General features: G+C 35.4%; 1 long non-coding RNA gene across 1 annotated transcript in view; it reads left to right on the forward strand.

Moving 5' to 3' along the window:
• The first annotated feature begins 296 nt into the window (after window positions 1-296).
• The window catches only part of LOC111547432, a 51,458-nt gene continuing 31,297 nt past the window's right edge, over window positions 297-20,457 (forward strand). Inside the window, exons 1-2 of the long non-coding RNA XR_002733133.1 lie at window positions 297-393; window positions 7,344-7,478. This is a non-coding gene — a long non-coding RNA (uncharacterized LOC111547432). The remainder of the gene's footprint in view (window positions 394-7,343; window positions 7,479-20,457) is intronic.

Here is a 20,457-nt window from a genome sequence, read left to right on the forward strand (position 1 = left end):
TGGTTCTCAGGCTGATGGAGTTATGTTCCCAGGGGAATTATGACTGCCTCTGATGCATCATACAGGTTGGCAGGGAAGTGAGGGAAAGCCAGCAGTGACAGGTCTCACCCAGTTCCCAGGCAGCCCAAAAGGCCAGTCTCACTCCCACTATGTCTCTCCTCAACAGCACTAAGTTTGTTTCCACACAGCTGGTGAGCAGGCCTGAGACCTTTCCTCAGGCTATAAGCCTCCCCACTGAGAATGCAAGGAGAGCTTTCAGGTTTCACAACTCCCCACCTGCCACAGTTTCCTCCCCAAGGACCCCTGAAAGACAAAGTCAGGAATGGATTCCTGGAACCAAGAATGTCCACAGGGCTCTTGATGCTGCTTCCTCTACCCCTACATTTTATATAGGTAAGGTCAAATGCTTCCCTCGTGATCTGGACCTTCAGGTTCCCCGGTGAGGATGTATATTCGGGGATGGACATTCCCCCCTCACCCTTTGAGTACTCACAGTTTTTCAGCCATGTCACAGAGCCTGTTGCAGCAAGCTGCTTCCTTCAAAGGGTCTGTGGATTATCGTAGCTTTCCTGGTATGTCCCTACAGTAGTTCTTGCACCAAATTTATGATGTAAGTCTCCTCATGCTGCTCTATCTGTCTGAGTAGGAGCTGCATGTTAGTCCTGACTCCTATATGCCATTCTTCCTGATTGTCATTGTCAATACCATCTCCAAAGAGAGTTTTGGGCAAACATTTTCATTTTTCAGTATTTTAATACTTTATAGATTATATTTTAATATGCTACTTAAATTTAGTATTCTAAATACGCATACTTTTAGTAATTTGATAAATACCATTTATTCATCTAACAAATGTTTACTGGACACCTCCCATGTGCCAGGGTACTGTTCCAGGTGATACATTCTAGGTATTGTAGGTGATCACATTAAGACCACAAATTTTAATATGATTTTACTTAAGCCATAGCTTAGGAAAATCAGAACATCAAAATTAGATCATTTGAATTTCATGACTTTGGACTTTTTCTACTAATATTTATATTTCTGTAAAAATTACAAGTCCCAGAGAGCAAGATCATCCTCTGTCAACCTTTAAATATTTCACACCCTGTCTGCCATGATACCAGAAAACTAAACTAGGTAAAAAACTCACCGTGCATCCTGTCTCCATTTGCTGGGCCTCTGAACCACTATGAAATGTGTGACTATGAACATTCTGGCACAGTTTCCTATTGTACATTTCCTATTGAATACATGCTTATAGATTCTTTTGTGTCATACAGTATGTGATTATTAAATTTTAAGGGATAATGCCAAACCATTTGCAAAATTCATTGCACCATTTAAATCTCCCACCAACAAGGTATAAGAGAGCTGGTGAACACACATCTCTTGATATTGCTTTTAACATTGCCAATCAAATGAGTGTAAAAATTAATATCGATATTGTCTTGCTTTGCATATCCTTGATCACTAAGGATATTGAACACCTCTTCATATATTTATTGGCTGCATGTATTTCCTCTTCAGTGAAATGCTTTTGCATATATTTTTTTTATTTTTTAAATTGAGTTGTTTGTGCTTTATTTATTGGTTGGTAGAAGTTCTTTAGCTATTCTTGATACTAATATGTTGTTGGTCATATGTAACAAGAGTACCCTTTTCTAATTTATATAATCTTGTCACTTACACAAATGATGTCCTGATAAACAAATCTTCTTACTTTTAACATTGTAATATTTATCAATATTTTCTTTAAGTGTTTTTTAAGAAAATATTTCCTACCCCAAGATTTTAAAAATATCTACCTTTATTTTTAATCATTGTTTTTGAAATTTAAGTATTTAATCCATCTAGAATTTACTTTTGTGTATGGTTTGAGGTAGGAGTTCAATGTAACCTTTTAAAATATAGACAGCCAATTTTCCAGTCCATGTATTGATCAGTTTTACTTTCTCCTATGATCTAGAATGCTACTTCTGTCATATATCAGTATTCATAAATGCATAGGTGTATTCCACTTACCTAATTCTACTGCACTGGTTACAAATATTTTTTAATGTATGGATTAGTACCACAGTATTTTAATGAAAAATTTTATAAATCCTGAAACTTGGTAGGATAATTCCTTGCTCCTTGTAGTTCTTTAGAAATATCCTGGCTCTTCTTGTCTGCTTACTTACTCTACCACAGAAATTTTTAGAATCATCTAATAAAGTTTCTTGTAATGCCCTGTAATTAGATTTGCATTAATTTTTTCTCACAACCTTTAATTGGGATTTTATTGAGTCTATAGATCAATTGGGAAAATTGGCAACTTCATAGCATGAATCCTTCTTATTTATAACCACGACATAAGTTCTTACTTATTTAGGTATCTTTGCTATCAAACAACAGAATTTCACACTTTTTGTCAGCTTTACTTATAGATACTTGATATTATTAATACTATAAATGATGTCACAGACAAAACATGTTTCTTATTGTTTGCTTTTGGTATTTAGAAATTCAACAGGCTTTGTATTAGGTTGAACCATAACATATACCATTTTTATATGTCTAAAGGATCACATAATGGCAAATTTAATACGATTTTCTCTAATACACTAATCTCATAATTACTTAGATAAATACCCTTATCATTTCTAATAATTTTAGTTTTTTAAGATATTCTATATAACTGAATATGGCATATATAGCAATATAGTATTCTTCTTCAACCATCTATTGTAAAAATTTGTCATGTTTTCCTAGAACTTCCACTATAAAATAGAATGGAAGTGGTGATAATGTGATTTTTTTTGTATATTTCTGTATTTCCAAATCTTTTGTTTTTTCTCAATTAGTATAAAAAGTGTAACTTAAAAAATAGAATCAATTTTTCAGGAAAACAAAGTTATCTTCTAATACTAATTTTTTAATAATGATTTTTGTGAATTGTGGTTAGTTTTTTAATCAAATGTTTTTCTGCATCAATTGAGTTGATCATATGATTTTTCTTTTTTATATGTTAACATGAATTATATTTATGTATTTTGTAAAACAAAACTGTTCCTTTACGCGTAAAATATACCTAACATAGTTGGAGTGTATCTTTTTTTCATACACATTGAATAATGTTAATATTTTCTTTGTGGATTTTGTTATATATGTATGATTAAAATGTGTATGTAATTTTTTTCTCCTAATAATTTTGATTTTGGTAAATGAATTGGAGAATGGGGCAAATAACTTTTCTGCTTCTCTGATGTTTAGAAAATTTGATTAAAAATTGGGATGAAGTGCTGATTGAACAAGTATAGTTCAGATGCCTGGGAGCAGTTAAGAATAAAGAAAAAATGATGGGAAGGTTCCTGTGGCTATCAAAGCTCTGCAAGATTAAAAGGAGAGGCAGAAATGGACGCTACTCTCTTAGGAGCAAGAGAAGTGGAGGGTTTTTCCAATGTCCCTGCTTTCAGTGTGCTTCCTGAGGGCTGGTTTCTGTTTCACTTTACCTGGAGCACTGGTGGAACTTTCACGGTTTGGCGGTTGGGGGTGGGGGTGGGGGTGGGGTGGGGTGGCAGCTAAAAGCAAAGAAAAAGGGGCAAGGTACCTGATATGCCTAGCATGGCTCAGAAAGATTGGGAGAGATTGGAGAGGCACAGAACACAAGGCTTCTCCACAAGAAAGGAGGGGAGAGGAGTGGAACACGCCTCCAATGTCTTGGCCCATGGTACATATAACTCCAGAGATAATACATCCATAGACAAGGTTTGAGAGGATCCCAGAATCTCTAGATGGGCAGGCTGAGGAAAATATTTTCCTGCCAAAGCCAGTCTGTAAAGATTGGAAGAGGTAGCTGTTTCTTTACATGACCAGACACCAATGCAAACTACAATAAACATGGAGAATCAGGAAAACAACAGAATTAAAAGAACAAATAATAAAAGTAAATATGTAATAACTGACCCTAAAGAAATGCCAATTTATGAATTGTCTGACAAATAATTCAAAATAATCACCTTAAAGAAGCTTAGTGAGTTACAAATAATACGGAGAGAGAACTAAACAAAATCAGGAAAATAATACAAGATCTCATGTTAAACATTCTTACCGCAAAAAAATAAAGAAAGAAAATTGGTATGGTTTCTTTCTTATTTTTTATAACTTGTAAAATTATCATGGGCTGGTATTTTCTTTGAGGAATAATATTTTTAACAAGTGCTTCAATTGCTTTGACAGACATAGAACTATTAATGTTTTTATTTCATCATGAGTCAATTCTCATAATTGCAGGTTTTTAGACATTAATATATCTTTAAATTTTTCAAAATTGTTGCTATATTTTATAGTATTTGTCTTATCATTGTAATCGTTATTGTATGTATGCCTTCCTTTTATTCACAACATTTATCTGTGTCTTCTTTCATTCCTGTTTTAATCACAACAGAGGTTTGCCTTTTCTACTAGTGTTTTTATGAAACACCAACTTTGCTTTGTTGTACATCTCTTTTGCATCTTTTATTTCTTTTTTACTGATTTTCACTCTTGTTTCATTTTCCTCTTTAATTCTTAAGCCTTCTCCATGTATTCTCAGTGACTTTTACTGTCTCTGTTAAATAAGGCTGAAGATATATTGCTTACATGAAAAAAAGACTTCTGTGGTCTTCCATCTGTCTTTGGAATCATGGAGAATTTCCCAGCTTCCAGTCCATAACTCCATTGAATAGTAGCATATATTCATCTTAGTCTTTGAGTTTTCCTTATAATTTTTTGTGTATTTCTTCTTGTTATGCAAATTAATTTGTGCTAGTAAAGTGTTTGAAACTGTAAAAGTATTAAATGAATATTTGTTAAATGTGTGAACTAATTAAGATATAGTTAAATCATATGCATATTAATTAATCCACTATCAATAAAAAGCAATTAGTTTTTTCATAGGAGAAACTTGTATTTCCCTAATCTACTCAGTATGTTTGCATTTTAGCTCTTTATTGCTTAGCATTCTACTTCTCTTCCAAATTACATTCAAGCTTGTTTACCAGGATGAGAGCAAATGCTGTTTATTTAACCTGGAAACTCAAAATACATATTCTTGAGCTCCAAACTGCATAGGACAATTTTCAAAAGAAACAAACTAAACTAAAGCTGTGCATATGAAGCTAAAATGGTAATATGAATACAAATTATGGCTCTAATTAGTGATGCTGTTGTGGGTGAATAGTATTTTTTTAAGTCATTGGTAATGTAGAGAATGAGACTAACAGGTATCTCTTTCAGTTAACTTTTTAGTTTAATAAGGTACCCTTTTATTAAATTATGTAGACTACTACAGATATTTTCCATGCAAAGGGAAATAAACCATTTAGCTATTTAACCAGAGACTTATTTTTCTAGTTGACTTGTAGATGTTTTCTAAAAGAAAAATAAAATTTTACTATCAGGTAGCATGGGAGACTCATATTTTACTCTATTTCTTTTTGTTGTTGGTCATTATCAACCAAGCTAGATATGCAAGGTAGTTCCACAGTGACACTAACAGAATCTACAAAGCTAGCATCAGTTTTCCAGCTATATTTCATATACACTATTTATTTAATTTCAAAATAAATATATAATTTCATAAGTGCAATACTGGATACATAAATCTACTAGAGACCCAGCATCTCAAATAACGCAGATGGACTTAAAATAGGCAGAACAGGATATCAATACTTCCCAAAATGTTAAAAACAGATGATAACAACGTAACTGGCCCCCAGGTCCTAGGGTAACACTTTCGGAAAATTATTTTGGACATCAGACAAATCGACATGAGTCCTATTAAGAGCAGCTGGAAAGAATAACAGTCATCGTTGCAGCTACAGGATAGTCAATTACTTGCTTACAGCTGATTAGAATGACACTTCTATGTGATTATTTTAGGGCCTCTCTTTTATTTCATTTTCCCAAAATTGGCAAATTGTAAGATTGCTGAGTTAGAAAAAATCACTGATGAGGAGAGGACAGAGAACGTTCACAAGCAAAAATAGGCATATCATTAATGATAGTGAATTCAGTGACAACAATCATATCTATCTTTCTCCTACTTTCAGACATAACATTCATTACTATACAATGAGTAAAAGGGTCAAGTCCTTTATAGAGAATATCCCATTTAATGCTCAAAAACCCTTTGAGATATATAAAATTAGCTCCTGCTATTCAAAAATTTCACTATTCATTCACTATAATGACTTGCAATTTTTTTTTTTTAACCAAAACTTCACTATCAAAGTCCAAAGGTCCCTAAACAAAATTGCATGTGCATATTGGCAAAGACATCTAAATTGGGTGTTCTTCCTTGTGAGAAAACATCAATCATATTGCAGTTTTATCTGTGCTGTTCTCCTGATGAGATTATGATGTACATTAAAGTTGTTTAAACCTTTTACATTATTACTATTATGTTCTCCACACTTTACTTTGAAGTTTACACTAAAACAGATTCCTGTTTGCTATGTCAGATGCCTGAGGGCACTATTAACAAGTTTCAATTTAGTCACTTTTCTATATTTATCGTATTATTTTATTTTTTATTTGCATTAGAGTTCTTGTCCTTTGCAGTGTGAAAGGAAAACTCACAGTAATATTGTATACTGCACAGAACTATACTCACCAGTGAAGTAACTTCACTGTATTACTTGTTAAATAATTAGGCATGTTGTATTCCGACTGTTTTATGCTATCCAGAAATCATTTGTGGATTATGACTTTGATATTTTTAAATGTTTTAATAACACTTGGTTGGCATTTTGGGATGTGCTTAGAACTTATTATGATTTTTTTCCATTAAAAATAATGAAATATAGGCTCCTGCTATCTGGAAATTTGCTATTGCTCTTTTTAGGAATGAAAAAGTTTTGGCTAATAAGAGATGTCTATACTTCCGTTATCTATACGTTCGTTATGTCTATACTTTTCGTTATCAAAAATACACAAATGAAGAAGATCTCCATGTTAGCTCATTATTGATTTAACAAACATTTGTTATGCACATTCTATGTGTCACTGACAAAGTAGTGAATAAATAAAGGTATCTACCCTTATTTAAGTGTCATTCTAGAGAATCCTGGAAAAATTTTTTTAAAACTGGTAAAAATGAGTAAATCAGATTGGAGATTAAGAAACGATTAGTACTAAGAGAAAAATAAAGCAGAGAATGGATATGGGGGTGAATGGGTTAAAACAGAGGTAAGGGTTTTATTATTATTTTAATGACGGTCACAAGAGTTTTTATGGTTAAATAACCATAAAATATATCTTTGATATATCTGAGCAAGTCATATATCAAAACTCAATTATTCTTCTCTGATTCTTGCCAGTTCTGTAAGTACTCACTGCAGAGACAAATGGAAACGAGTCCACTCTAGGAAGAAGAATAACTGGAAGCTTGAAAGTTTTTCTGAATGAGCTGTGTAAACGCGACTTGGAAATGTGACTTCAGGAGAAAGACCCAGGTTTGACACAGTGAGCTAATCTTAAACAGGAACAGTAATTGAAGCAGAATGGCCACAAATGAGCCGAATAAATCAGTCATTGACAAATAGGGATACATATAAGCATTTAGTAAGTATAAGTATTAAGTAAGTATAAGTATTTAGTAAGTAATATGATAAATCCACACTTATACATTATATATATAAAAATAATCCATAAAAAGTACCTATTTTAGAGAAACAGGAAAATTGTTCCCATGATGCATTATTCATTCATTCACTCACTCATTTCATAATATTAAACTTAGAAGAGTTGTCAGAATATATGCTGTGCCCAAGGATAGTACAACGGACTATGACATCTTCTCATGTAATATTCACATACTAGTTAGGAAAAATAGTACTATCAACTGATTAGTTAGCTAAGGTGTTGCAAATGCTGTACCAAAAACAAACAAACAAATAAAACATGAATATGGCAATGGAAAATGTTAAAGAATTAAACCTAGATTCAGAAAAAGAGGCAGCATGAAAAAAAAATAGGATAAAAATTTTAGACAATTCTATTAAATCTATTTCTCAGAGTAAAATGGGATAAGACAAAATGGAAACATATCATCAAGTCCTCAATAAATTAGGAAATGTACAAAATGGGCTAGAGGTAAGATTTTCTGATCAATAGCAGTTATTTTCCTGTTGTCAGCTCCTACCACTCTCAAATTCCTAACCCAACCTGGGGCAGTGGTGTCCCAAATTCCACCCCACACCCGAGTCTCATTTACCAGAGAGGATAATGTTCAGCATCTTCAGTTCTGCTAATTTCACAAGAAGCAGATGCTACCCTTGGGGAAGAGAAGTGGGAGCCTCTCTAGGAATCCATTGCAGATAGTTTCCTTTTTAAAAAATGCAGGCCTATTTTGATCTCTGTGCCTCTATGTATTTCTGGTTGTTTTTCACTCTTATTGTCATGGCGGACTGAAAGTACTGTTCATTCTATTCTTCCGTGTTCAATTCACAGATGATTAGGACTGTGTTTTGGGAAAACTTTGCCTCTCAGTTCCTTTGTTCAGAGCTGCCATAAGGAACAAGATAGACATTGATAAAGACAGGAAAGAAATCACAGATCCCTGTATCCTCTGCTTTGCTACTGTCAGTGATTTTTTCATCAGCATCATTTAAATGTGTGTTTCTTCCCTATTTTAATGTTTTAAATAGTTCATCCCACTCCAGTCTTCTCTCATCCACATTCACAGCCAAAATTATTGAAATCATTCCTAATCTTCACTTCCTCACTTGTCATTCACTATTCCACCCTTAGAATTCCCACAATGGTTTTCATTCCCACAATGTCACTGAAGCTGCTTCTTGAAAAGGTTGCCAATCACTACACATCCTAAACACAAAATATATTTTAGCTCTTCTCCTACTTAGCCTCTCAGCAGAATTGCACATCAATATTTGTTCAACATCAGTACTCTCTTCAGTTTCCATTAAACCACTCTCTACATCAGTCTTCATTCTTCCTCTGTGGCCCCTCTATTTCATTCTCCTCCTCTTTCTGGTGCTCATTCTAAGTGTCAGTGTTCCTGGGGTTCCGGGCCAGGTTATCATTTTTATTCACCTTCCCTAGACTCCTTTGCTGATTTCATTCACTTACATGGTTTCAATTGACCTCCTTATCACATTGACTCCAAAACTTATGGCACTAAGCTAATATATCATTTTACTTTAGTGTTAGTAGATTGATCTATCTTTTAAGCATTTTTACTTAAACTACAGCACCACAAATTCATCATAAAATTAAATTGCTCATTTTATGTTTCTCTTGTTGTATTTTCTCTTACCTATATTACCCACTATCTTACATCCATTTATCTAACTCTTAATAAAATCCTACCAAATCCTACAAAAATCTAACACATTACTTATATTTGACCATCTCTTTTAAAACAGTGTTCTCTAAACATTTTATTTCAAAACATTATTATATGTGTATATATTTATATGTTATAAAAACATGCAAAACTAAAAACATGGTTGAAATAAAATAAAAATAAATAGAAGTTAAAATGTTTCTGTTTTTGTCTGGCCCATTAGGCGCCCTTATGTATCCCAGGAGTATATACCCCATACTTCAGAGACCACAGGTCTAGGTATCATCATGCTAGACTGCCTAGAATGTTGCAGCAGTGTTCTATCTTCATTTATGGCACTATAGACAGAAGAGTCATTCTCAAAAGAAAAAGAAAAAAAAAACCATGACTCCTGTTTAAAATCCTTCAGTAGCTTATCACTGCCTCAGGGGAAAAAACCTTAATTCAGTAACGAGATCCCTTTTGGTCTATTATCTCCCCTAGCCTATATCTGGGCTTCTTCCCTGCGCCCTGACTGCAATAAACCTTGCAAATGTTACTCCCTTCTCTTAAAACCCACCTCTGACTTCACTGAGTTCACTCTTATACGCTGTTCAATATTTAGCTCAGAATTCATACCCAAAAAAACCTACTTAGGGATAGGTGACCTTAATCTGTGCTTCCAAGCCATCCTAGGATTTCCTTTTATCAAATCATAATTCATTTACTTGAAAATATAATCATCTGTTCCAGCCTGACTCTGATACCACTCAAGACCATAGATTTTTTGCTTCTGTATTTCATGCTTGTGAAATGTCTTTTAAGTTAGTGAATATTGTCTATGAGCTTTAATTTTAAATTTAACTATTATCTTTTCTTTCTTCCTGAATGTAGAGGTGCATGTAGCAGAAATGTTAAGAGCTTAGGTTTTGGAGTCAGCCAGACTAGGCTGAAATCCTGGCTTATTCATTTCTTATTTGTATAACATTGAGGAAGTTACATTCAATCTCTGAACCTCAGTTTGTGCATCTGTCAAATGGAGTAAAAATTCTTACCTGATATGATTATTGTAGGGATAATGCATGTAATATATCTAGTATATTTGAAGATACATTGTAGAAATTCAACAAATTGAGCATGTATTCATTTATTATTTTCTTCTTTATTATTATTATTATACTTTAAGTTCTAGGGTACATGTGCATAACGTGCAGGTTTGTTACATATGTATACTTGTGCCGTGTTGGTGTGCTGCACCCATCAACTCGTCAGCACCCATCAACTCGTCATTTACATCAGGTATAACTCCCAATGCAATCCCTCCCGCCTCCCTCCTCCCCATAATAGGTCCCGGTGTGTGATGTTCCCCTTCCTGAGTCCAGGTGAGCTCATTGTTCAGTTCCCAACTATGAATGAGAACATGCGGTGTTTGGTTTTCTGTTCTTGCGATAGTTTGCTGAGAATGATGGTTTCCAGCTGCATCCATGTCCCTACAAAGGACGCAAACTCATCCTTTTTTATGGCTGCATAGTATTCCATGGTGTATATGTGTCACATTTTCTTAATCCAGTCCGTCACTGATGGACATTTAGGTTGATTCCAAGTCTTTGCTATTGTGAATAGTGCCGCAATGAACATACATGTGCATGTGTCTTTATAGCAGCATGATTTATAATCCTTTGGGTATATACCCAGTAGTGGGATGGCTGGGTCATATGATACTTCTAGTTCTAGATCCTTGAGGAATCGCCATACTGTTTTCCATAATGGTTGAACTAGTTTACAGTCCCACCAACAGTGTAAAAGTGTTCCTATTTCTCCACATCCTCTCCAGCACCTGTTGTTTCCTGACTTTTTAATGATTGCCATTCTAACTGGTGTGTGATGATATCTCATTGTGGTTTTGATTTGCATTTCTCTGATGGCCAGTGATGATGAGCATTTTTTCATGTGTCTGTTGGCTGTATGAATGTCTTCTGTTGAGAAATGTCTGTTCATATCCTTTGCCCACTTTTTGATGGGGTTGTTTGTTTTTTTCTTGTAAATTTGTTTGAGTTATTTGTAGGTTCTGGATATTAGCCCTTTGTCAGATGAGGAGATTGCAAAAATTTTCTCCCATTCTGTGGGTTGCCTGTTCACTCTGATGGTAGTTTCTTTTGCTGTGCAGAAGCTTTTTAGTTTAATTAGATCCCATTTGTCAATTTTGGCTTTTGTTGCCGTTGCTTTTGGTGTTTCAGACATAAAGTCCTTGCCCATGCCTATGTCCTGAATGGTATTACCTAGGTTTTCTTCAAGGGTTTTTATGGTATTAGGTCTAACATTTAAGTCTCTAATCCACCTTGAATTAATTTTCATATAAGGAGTAAGGAAAGGATCCAGTTTCAGCTTTCTACTTATGGCTAGCCAATTTTCCCAGCACCATTTATTAAATAGGGAATCCTTTCCCCATTTCTTGTTTTTCTCAGGTTTGTCAAAGATCAGATGGCTGTAGATGTGCAGTGTTATTTCTGAGGGCTCTGTTCTGTTCCATTGGTCTGTATCTCTGTTCTGGTACCTGTACCATGCTGTTTTGGTTACTGTAGCCTTGTAGTATAGTTTGAAGTCAGGTAGCATGATGCCTCCAGCTTTGTTTCTTTTGACTTAGGATTGTCTTGGCAATGCGGGCTCTTTTTTGGTTCCATATGAACTTTAAAGCAGTTTTTTCCAATTCGGTGAAGAAACTCATTGGTAGCTTGATGGGGATGGCATTGAATCTATAAATTACCTTGGGCAGTATGGCCATTTTCACGATATTGATTCTTCCTGTCTATGAGCATAGTATGTTCTTCCATTTGTTTGTGTCCTCTTTTATTTCACTGAGCAGTGGTTTGTAGTTCTCCTTGAAGAGGTCCTTTACATCCCTTGTAAGTTGGATTCCTAGGTATTTTATTCTCTCTGAAGCAATTGTGAATGGAAGTTCATTCATGATTTGGCTCTCTGTTTGACTGTTACTGGTGTATAAGAATGCTTGTGATTTTTGCATATTAATTTTGTATCCTGAGACTTTGCTAAAGTTTCTTATCAGCTTACGGAGATTTTGGGCTGAGACAATGGTGTTTTCTAAATATACAATCATGTCATCTGCAAACAGGGACAATTTGGCTTCTTCTTTTCTTAATTGAATACCCTTGATTTCTTTCTCTTGCCTGATTGCCCTAGCCAGAACTTTCAACACTATGTTGAATAGGAGTAGTGAGAGATGGCATCCCTGTCTTGTGCCAGTTTTCAAAGCGAATTTTTGAGTTTTTGCCCATTCAGTTTGATATTGGCTGTGGGTTTGTCACAAATAGCTCATAAATACTCAGGCTTTGGTATCAGGATGATGTTGGCCTTATAAAATGAGTTAGGGAGGATTCCCTCTTTTTCTATTAATTGGAATAGTTTCAGAAGGAATAGTACCAGCTCCTCCTTGTACCTCTGGTAGAATTCAGCTGTGAATCTACCTCTGGTAGAATTCAGGATCTGGTCCTGGACTTTTTTTGGTTGGTAAGCTATTAATTATTGCCTCAATTTCAGAGCCTGCTATTGGTCTATTCAGGGATTCAACTTCTTCCTGGTTTAGGCTTGGGAGAGTGTAAGCATCCAGGAAATTATCCATTTCGTCTAGATTTTCTAGTTGATATGTGTAGAGGTGTTTATAGTATTCTCTGATGGTAGTTTGTATTTCTGTGGGGTGGGTGGTGATATCCCCTTTATCATTTTTTATTGTGTCTATTTGATTCTTCTCTCTTTTCTTTTTTATTAGTCTTGCTAGTGGTCTGTCAATTTTGTTGATCTTTTCAAAAACCCAACTCCTGGATTCATTGATTTTTTGGAGGGTTTTTTGTATCTCTATCTCCTTCAGTTCTGCTCTGATCTTAGTTATTTCTTGCCTTCTGCTAGCTTTTGAATGTGTTTGCTCTTGCCTCTCTAGTTCTTTTAATTGTGATGTTAGAGTGTCAATTTTAGATCTTTCCAGCTTTCTCTTGTGGACATTTAGTTCTATAAATTTCCCTCTACACAGTGCTTTAAATGTGTCCCAGAGATTCTGGTAAGTTGTATCTTTGTTCTCATTGGTTTCAAAGAACATCTTTATTTCTGCCTTCATTTCGTTATGTACCCAGTAGTCATTCAAGAGCAGGTTATTCAGTTTCCATGTAGTTGAGCAGTTTTGATTGAGTTTCTTAGTCCTGAGTTCTAGTTTGATTGCTCTGTGGTCTGAGAGACAGTTTGTTATAATTTCTGTTCTTTTACATTTGCTGAGGAGTGCTTTACTTCCAATTATGTGGTCAATTTTGGAATAAGTGCGATGTGGTGCTGAGAAGAATGTATATTCTGTTGATTTGGGGTGGAGAGTTCTATAGATGTCTATTAGGTCCGCTTGGTGCAGAGATGAGTTCAATTCCTGGATATCCTTGTTAACTTTCTGTCTCGTTGATCTGTCTAATGTTGACAGTGGAGTGTTGAAGTCTCCCATTATTATTGTATGGGAGTCTAAGTCTCTTTGTAAGTCTCTAAGGACTTGCTTTATGAATCTGGGTGCTCCTGTACTGGGTGCATATATATTTAGGATAGTTAGCTCTTCCTGTTGAATTGATCCCTTTACCATTATGTAATGGCTTTCTTTGTCTCTTTTGATCTTTGATGGTTTAAAGTCTGTTTTATCAGAGAGTAGGATTGCAACCCCTGCTTTTTTTTGTTCTCCATTTGCTTGGTAGATCTTCCTCCATCCCTTTATTTTGAGCCTATGTATGTCTCTGCATGTGAGATGGGTCTCCTGAATACAGCAGACTGATGGGTCTTGACTCTTTATCCAGTTTGCCAGTCTGTGTCTTTTAATTGGAGCATTTAGTCCATTAACATTTAAGGTTAATATTGTTATGTGTGAACTTGATCCTGCCATTATGATATTAACTGGTTATTTTGCTCATTAGTTGATGCAGTTTCTTCCTAGCCTCGATGGTCTTTACATTTTGGCATGTTTTTGCAATGGCTGGTACCGGTTGTTCCTTTCCATGTTTAGGGCTTCCTTCAGGGTCTCTTGTAAGCAGGCCTGGTGGTGACAAAATCTCTAAGCATTTGCTTATCTGTAAAGAATTTTATTTCTCCTTCACTGATGAAACTTAGTTTGGCTGGATATGAAATTCTGGGTTTAAAATTCTTTTCTTTAAGAATGTTGAATATTGGCCCCCACTCTCTTCTGGCTTGTAGAGTTTCTGCCGACAGATCTGCTGTTAGTCTGATGGGCTTCCCTTTGTGGGTAACCCGACCTTTCTCTCTGGCTGCCCTTAAGATTTTTTCCTTCATTTCAACTTTGGTGAATCTGGCAATTATGTGTCTTGGAGTTGCTCTTCTCGAGGAGTATCTTTGTGGTGTTCTCTGTATTTCCTGAATTTGAATGCTGGCCTGCCCTACTAGGTTGGGGAAGTTCTCCTGGATGATATCCTGAAGAGTGTTTCCCAACTTGGTTCCATTTTCCCCCTCACTTTCAGGCACCCCAATCAGATGTAGATTTGGTCTTTTTACATAATCCCATACTTCTTGCAGGCTTTGTTCATTTCTTTTTCTTCTTTTTTCTTTTGGTTTCTCTTCTCGCTTCATTTCATTCATTTGATCCTCAATCGCTGATACTCTTTCTTCCAGTTGATCGAGTCGGTTACTGAAGCTTGTGCATTTGTCACGTATTTCTCATGTCATGGTTTTCATCTCTGTCATTTCATTTATGGCCTTCTCTGCATTAATTAGTCTAGCTGTCAATTTTTCCACTCTTTTTTCAAGATTTTTAGTTTCTTTGCTCTGGGTACATACTTCCTCCTTTAGCTCTGAGAAGTTTGATGGACTGAAGCCTTCTTCTCTCATCTTGTCATTCTCCATCCAGCTTCGATCCGTTGCTGGTGATGAGTTGCGTTCCTTTGGAGGGGGAGATGCACTCTTATTTTTTCAATTTCCAGCTTTTCTGCCCTGCTTTTTCCCCATCTTTGTGGTTTTATCTGCCTCTAGTCTTTGATGATGTTGACGTACTGACAGGGTTTTGGTGTGGGTGTCCTCCTGTTTGATAGTTTTCCTTCTAACAGTCAGGACCCTCAGCTGTAGGTCTGTTGGAGATTGCTTGAGGTCCACTCCAGACCCTGTTTGCCTGGGTATCAGCAGCAGAGGCTGCAGGAGATAGAATATTGCTGAACAGCGAGTGTACCTGTCTGATTCTTGCTTTGGAAGTTTCCTCTCAGGAGCGTACTCCACCGTGTGAGGCGTGGGGTGTCGGTCTGCCTCTAGTGGGGGATGTCTCCCATTTGGGCTACTCAGGGATCAGGGACCCACTTGAGCAGGCAATCTGTCCTTTCTCAGATCTCAACCTCGGTGTTGGGAGATCCATTGCTCTCTTCAAAGCTGTCAGACAGAGTCGTTTGCGTCTGCAGAGGTTTCTGCTGCTTTGTTGTTGTTGTTGTTGTTTAGCTGTGCCCTGTCCCCAGAGGTGGAGTCTACAAAGACAGTCAGGCCTCTTTGAGCTGCTGTGACCTCCACCCAGTTCGAGCTTCCCAGCGGCTTTGTTTACTTAAGCCTCAGCAATGGCGGGCGCCCCTCCCCTAGCCTCGCTGCTGCCTTGCCATTAGATGGCAGACTGCTGTGCTAGTAATGAGGGAGGCTCCGTGGGTGTGGGACCCTCCCGGCCAGGTGTGGGATATAATCTCCTGGTGTGCCCGTTTGCTAAGACCCTTGGTAAAGCACAGTATTGGGGTGGGAGTTACCCGATTTTCCAGGTGTTGTGTGTCTCAGTTCCCCTGGCTAGGAAAAGGGATTCCCTTCCCCCTTGCGCTTCCCAGGTGAGGCGATGCCTCTTCCTGCTTCAGCTCTCACTGGTCGGGCTGCAGCAGCTGACCAGCACCGATTGTCCGGCACTCCCTAGTGAGATGAACCCAGTACCTCAGTTGAAAATGCAGAAATCACCTGTCTTCTGTGTCGCTAGGGCTGGGAGCTGGAGACTGGAGCTGTTCCTATTCGACCATCTTGCTCCGCCCTTGCACTAACTTTAATACAACATTTTGGCCTCCACTTCAATACTGTATAGGCTGAAGTTTTAATTTGCCTATTCTTTTCCTGGACCCCAATTAACCTAACCTAGATGAAGAAATGTATTCTAAAATATTAGTGGAACATTAATACCAGTAAATAACATCTGAGTCCTAAAGTTTAATCCTTAAGGACTAAAACGTGGTAACTAAATTTTACCTAATCATTTGAGCACCATGGTTTTCTAAGGAGCAGCAACAGGAGAAACACCTGCCCTCTCCCACAGGCTAATTTTAATTCTTTCACAAATCACTGAGAAGTCCTGTGAGTCATACACATGAATTTCCACATGAATATGTATGAGGATATTTTATTAAAGCATATATTTGAAATAAAATCTTTCTGATGTAGTCATTTATGAAAACATATTTCTATTAACCAATGAGTTGCTAACATTTTTATAATCTCTTAAATCTTTATTTATGTTATATTTCTTGCTGAAAGTAACGAGCTGTGTGAATTTCAACAAATCGTACCAATGCAGCACAGATGAAACATAAATTCTTCAAAATTTATTTCCCTTTAATACCGCCTTGCTATACTGCACCTCAGTCTTTCAAGTTCTACTTTTCTATTTTGCTGTCAAGTACCAAGCATTAGAATTTTGATTTTATAGACAATATTTCAAGTGGACTGAACCATTTTGTTCAATAAGAATATTACAGTAGTAAAGCATGTCAAACAATTGCCAAATCTATTATTTAAATAATTTTGAATATATAAAACTTAATACACATGGTTATTTTGAGAAATGAGCAATAAAATATTACATATAACTTTATTATGCTGATGGTAATTGTCTAATTAATCATAATAGAAGAAGAAATAATCAGTAATATTGCTTTGACTTATCATCAACCTATTGTTTATTCAGCTATAAATAATGCTGGTTGATGTAAATACTGGCATAGGCCCAAAATGGTATCAATAATTTTTGTTTTGTCAAAGTAAGAAAGTACAAACAATTATTCATCTTGCTGTTTCAATGGGTTTAATATGCCACTTGTTTAACTTGGAGAAAAATTTTAGCTTAGTTGGTCAAGTAATATTGTAACACATCTCTTTGAAGATAATTTTTGGTGTAATTGTCACTGTCAGTTATGTCTTTATAGATGTTAAAATTTAGCAAGAATACTTCATCTGTTTTAATTTCCCAGTATCTCAAATTATAATTTCCTTAAAAGCCTTAGTTCTTTAATGTTATATTAAGCCAATAACTGTTCTTTCCTGAATTCTAAAAATTTTGGCTTGTATACTGATGTTTTCTTAATATAATAATTTTTTACTCTTTTGAGTTTTTGAAATGTATATAATATTTTAACATTTAAATATATTTTAAAATTGAATTATAATGAGCCTTTGTTTTTTAAAACCTTTATGTTACTTGCAATTTTACTGCACCTACATTTGGGTGCAGTACTACAGTATTACACAGCACAAACAAGCAAACAAATCTACAAACCCTCTTTTACTGTTTCCTGAAGCCCCTACATTTAAGCCAGTAAGTAATCAGCTTACACACAGTATATACCTTATGAACTCTCCTGTTCATGATAATCATTTAATTTTGTGTTATGTATATTTCCCCCAGAGTATGACATTTCAATTATGTCTGACTTCTGAAGGCTTACTTCAGCAGATGTTCCGTACGGAGCTAGAATGACTTGCCTGGTAGCTCCATTTCTCTAATTTTAATCAAATGTTCAGCCATGTGAAGCCAGAGGTAATTTCTTTTTAAATTATTATAAATTTCACACAGAGTTACTGTGTGGTGCAAACAATCCAAAATGCTGCTTTCTAAAAGGTTAGAAAGTCAGTTGAAACACAGTTGAATACAAATAAAAGTATTTATGCAAGTGAGTGGCCTGAGCCCCTCTCTTGCTTTGTCTAAACTTCAAAGCCAGGATGTTCCCATCTGTTGAGCGAAAAGTTTCCACCAAAGGGCATGATTGGAGAGGTGCTAGAAAGCAGCTCTTGTTCCCCAAAGCCCCTCTCCCATCCAATGTATGAAATGTTTTTCAAAGGATATACAAGGGCTCTTCTATTATCACAGACAGTTTAAAATGCATGGATTCTTAAGAAAAGGAAAACTAGTGACTTCAATTTGTGCAAAGGTGTAATTTACTGGCATTAGACCTGAGTTGAATCTGTGACTGTTTATATGTGTGAAAATGGCAGAAGAAAGGAGAGGTGTTGACAGGGAATAGAGCAGAGGACAAAGAAATAACTCAGAAATAGCAAAAGTCAAACTTTCTCTAATTTACAACTTTAAACTCTTCCTTGAATCTTGGATAAGATACTATAAAGTCAGAAAATAATTTTCAATTTCAATGAAAAATACTGAAATAAAAAGGAAAAATAAAAAGGAAAAAATTAAAATGATTAAAACTGAGCTCATATACTGGTTTTAGAGTTCTTATGGCAATAGCTGTACCTTTAAAATCAGACTTTATAATCAGGCTCAGACAGCCATTTAACAAGAAAAACTTAAACTTTTAAAATGGTAAAACATATATTTCAGATCTACACAGGTTTTTTATTTTTTAAGTAACATGATATACAGTTTAAGCTAATGTAATAGCTTAAAGACAAAAATAGGATAAGTCAGAGACCATTTTATCTGCTTTTATATAGTCTTGCCTAAACATTTGGTGTTCAAAATAATTTTAGTTGGTGTGTGTGTATATATGTGTGTGCATATATACCTGTTTTATATATATGTAAATATATATATAATTTTTTTTATATTTAAAACAGGAAGCAAATATTTTAAATGGGTTTTTTTGGTATGATGGAAAATCTTTTTTGACTTTATAATTTACCACCTACATTTCAAGGTCTAATTGTCTAAATAATATAAATGTAATATAAATATAAATATATAATAAATATATAAATGATATCTTTGCAGAAGTTATGTTTATAACTTACAATTATATAACATAATGTAGCCATTAAATTATATATAATTAAATAACTTTATATATACTTAGCCACAACTCTATATATATACATATACACACACATATATATAGCAACAACTATCTAGATATATGGTTGTTGTTGTTTTAAAGACAGAGTCTCACTATATTGCCTATACTAGACTCAAACTGCAGTTTATATTGCTGGGCTCAAGCAATCCTCCCGCCTCAGCTTCCTGAGTAGCTGGCATGCACCACTGTGCCTAGCTTAATTGCTATTTTCGCTAGGGTATAAACATATAATTTCCATGGAGAAATCATTGATATTATCTAGACAACTGGACCTTGCAATGTAGGGGACAAATTACAAAGAAAGTTAAAAAATAGATTTGTCATCATGCAAAAATAAAGATCAATTTTAAAAATTTGTTTCTTGTGATTATTTAATGGAAGTATTCTGGATTAAAATAAGAATAAGCTTTCAAAAATCAACTTTCAAATCATTCACCAGTTTTAGCTGGTGACACCGTCAAGTTGAATAGAAAATTGCCAAGTTCTAAGTATAAAGTGAGTCAGAATAAGCTAATTTCTGATGCAGTAATAAACAAGCTCAAATTTTCAGTGTCCTAATGCTTCATGTCCACTGCAGATTTGAAAGAAGGCCCTGCTGTTTGTGTTTATTCAAAGATGCTGCTGACATACATTTGATATTAATAACTTGTATTTTCATGATCTCTGAAGCAGGAAAAAGTGATTGTGGCAAAGCATGCACTGACTCTTAAAGCTTCCACATGGAAATGACACTTCTTCCAAATGGCACATGACACTTCAACATTTCTTTGCCCAAGGTAAGTTAGATGACCATACTTAATTTAAAATCACTGGTGAAATGCAATTCTACCATGTTTCTGTAAGGAGAGGCAAATTGGAGTATTTGTGAACAGACCTAATAACCACTATAATAGAAAAGGTAGGCCAACAAACAGTAGGAAATTGGGGCTTAGGTTAAACTTACAGGTAAAGTGGGTGTTGTACAGAGACAGCCAGAATGGCAGTGGGCATGGAAATAGGCAGTAGGTTTTGCTCCATGGGAGAGATGAATCAAACTATTCTACTGTAGGAAGATGGCTATTAATAAGA

The sequence above is a fragment of the Piliocolobus tephrosceles genome, chromosome 5, assembly GCF_002776525.5.
Source record: "Piliocolobus tephrosceles isolate RC106 chromosome 5, ASM277652v3, whole genome shotgun sequence".
Lineage (NCBI taxonomy): Eukaryota > Metazoa > Chordata > Mammalia > Primates > Cercopithecidae > Piliocolobus > Piliocolobus tephrosceles.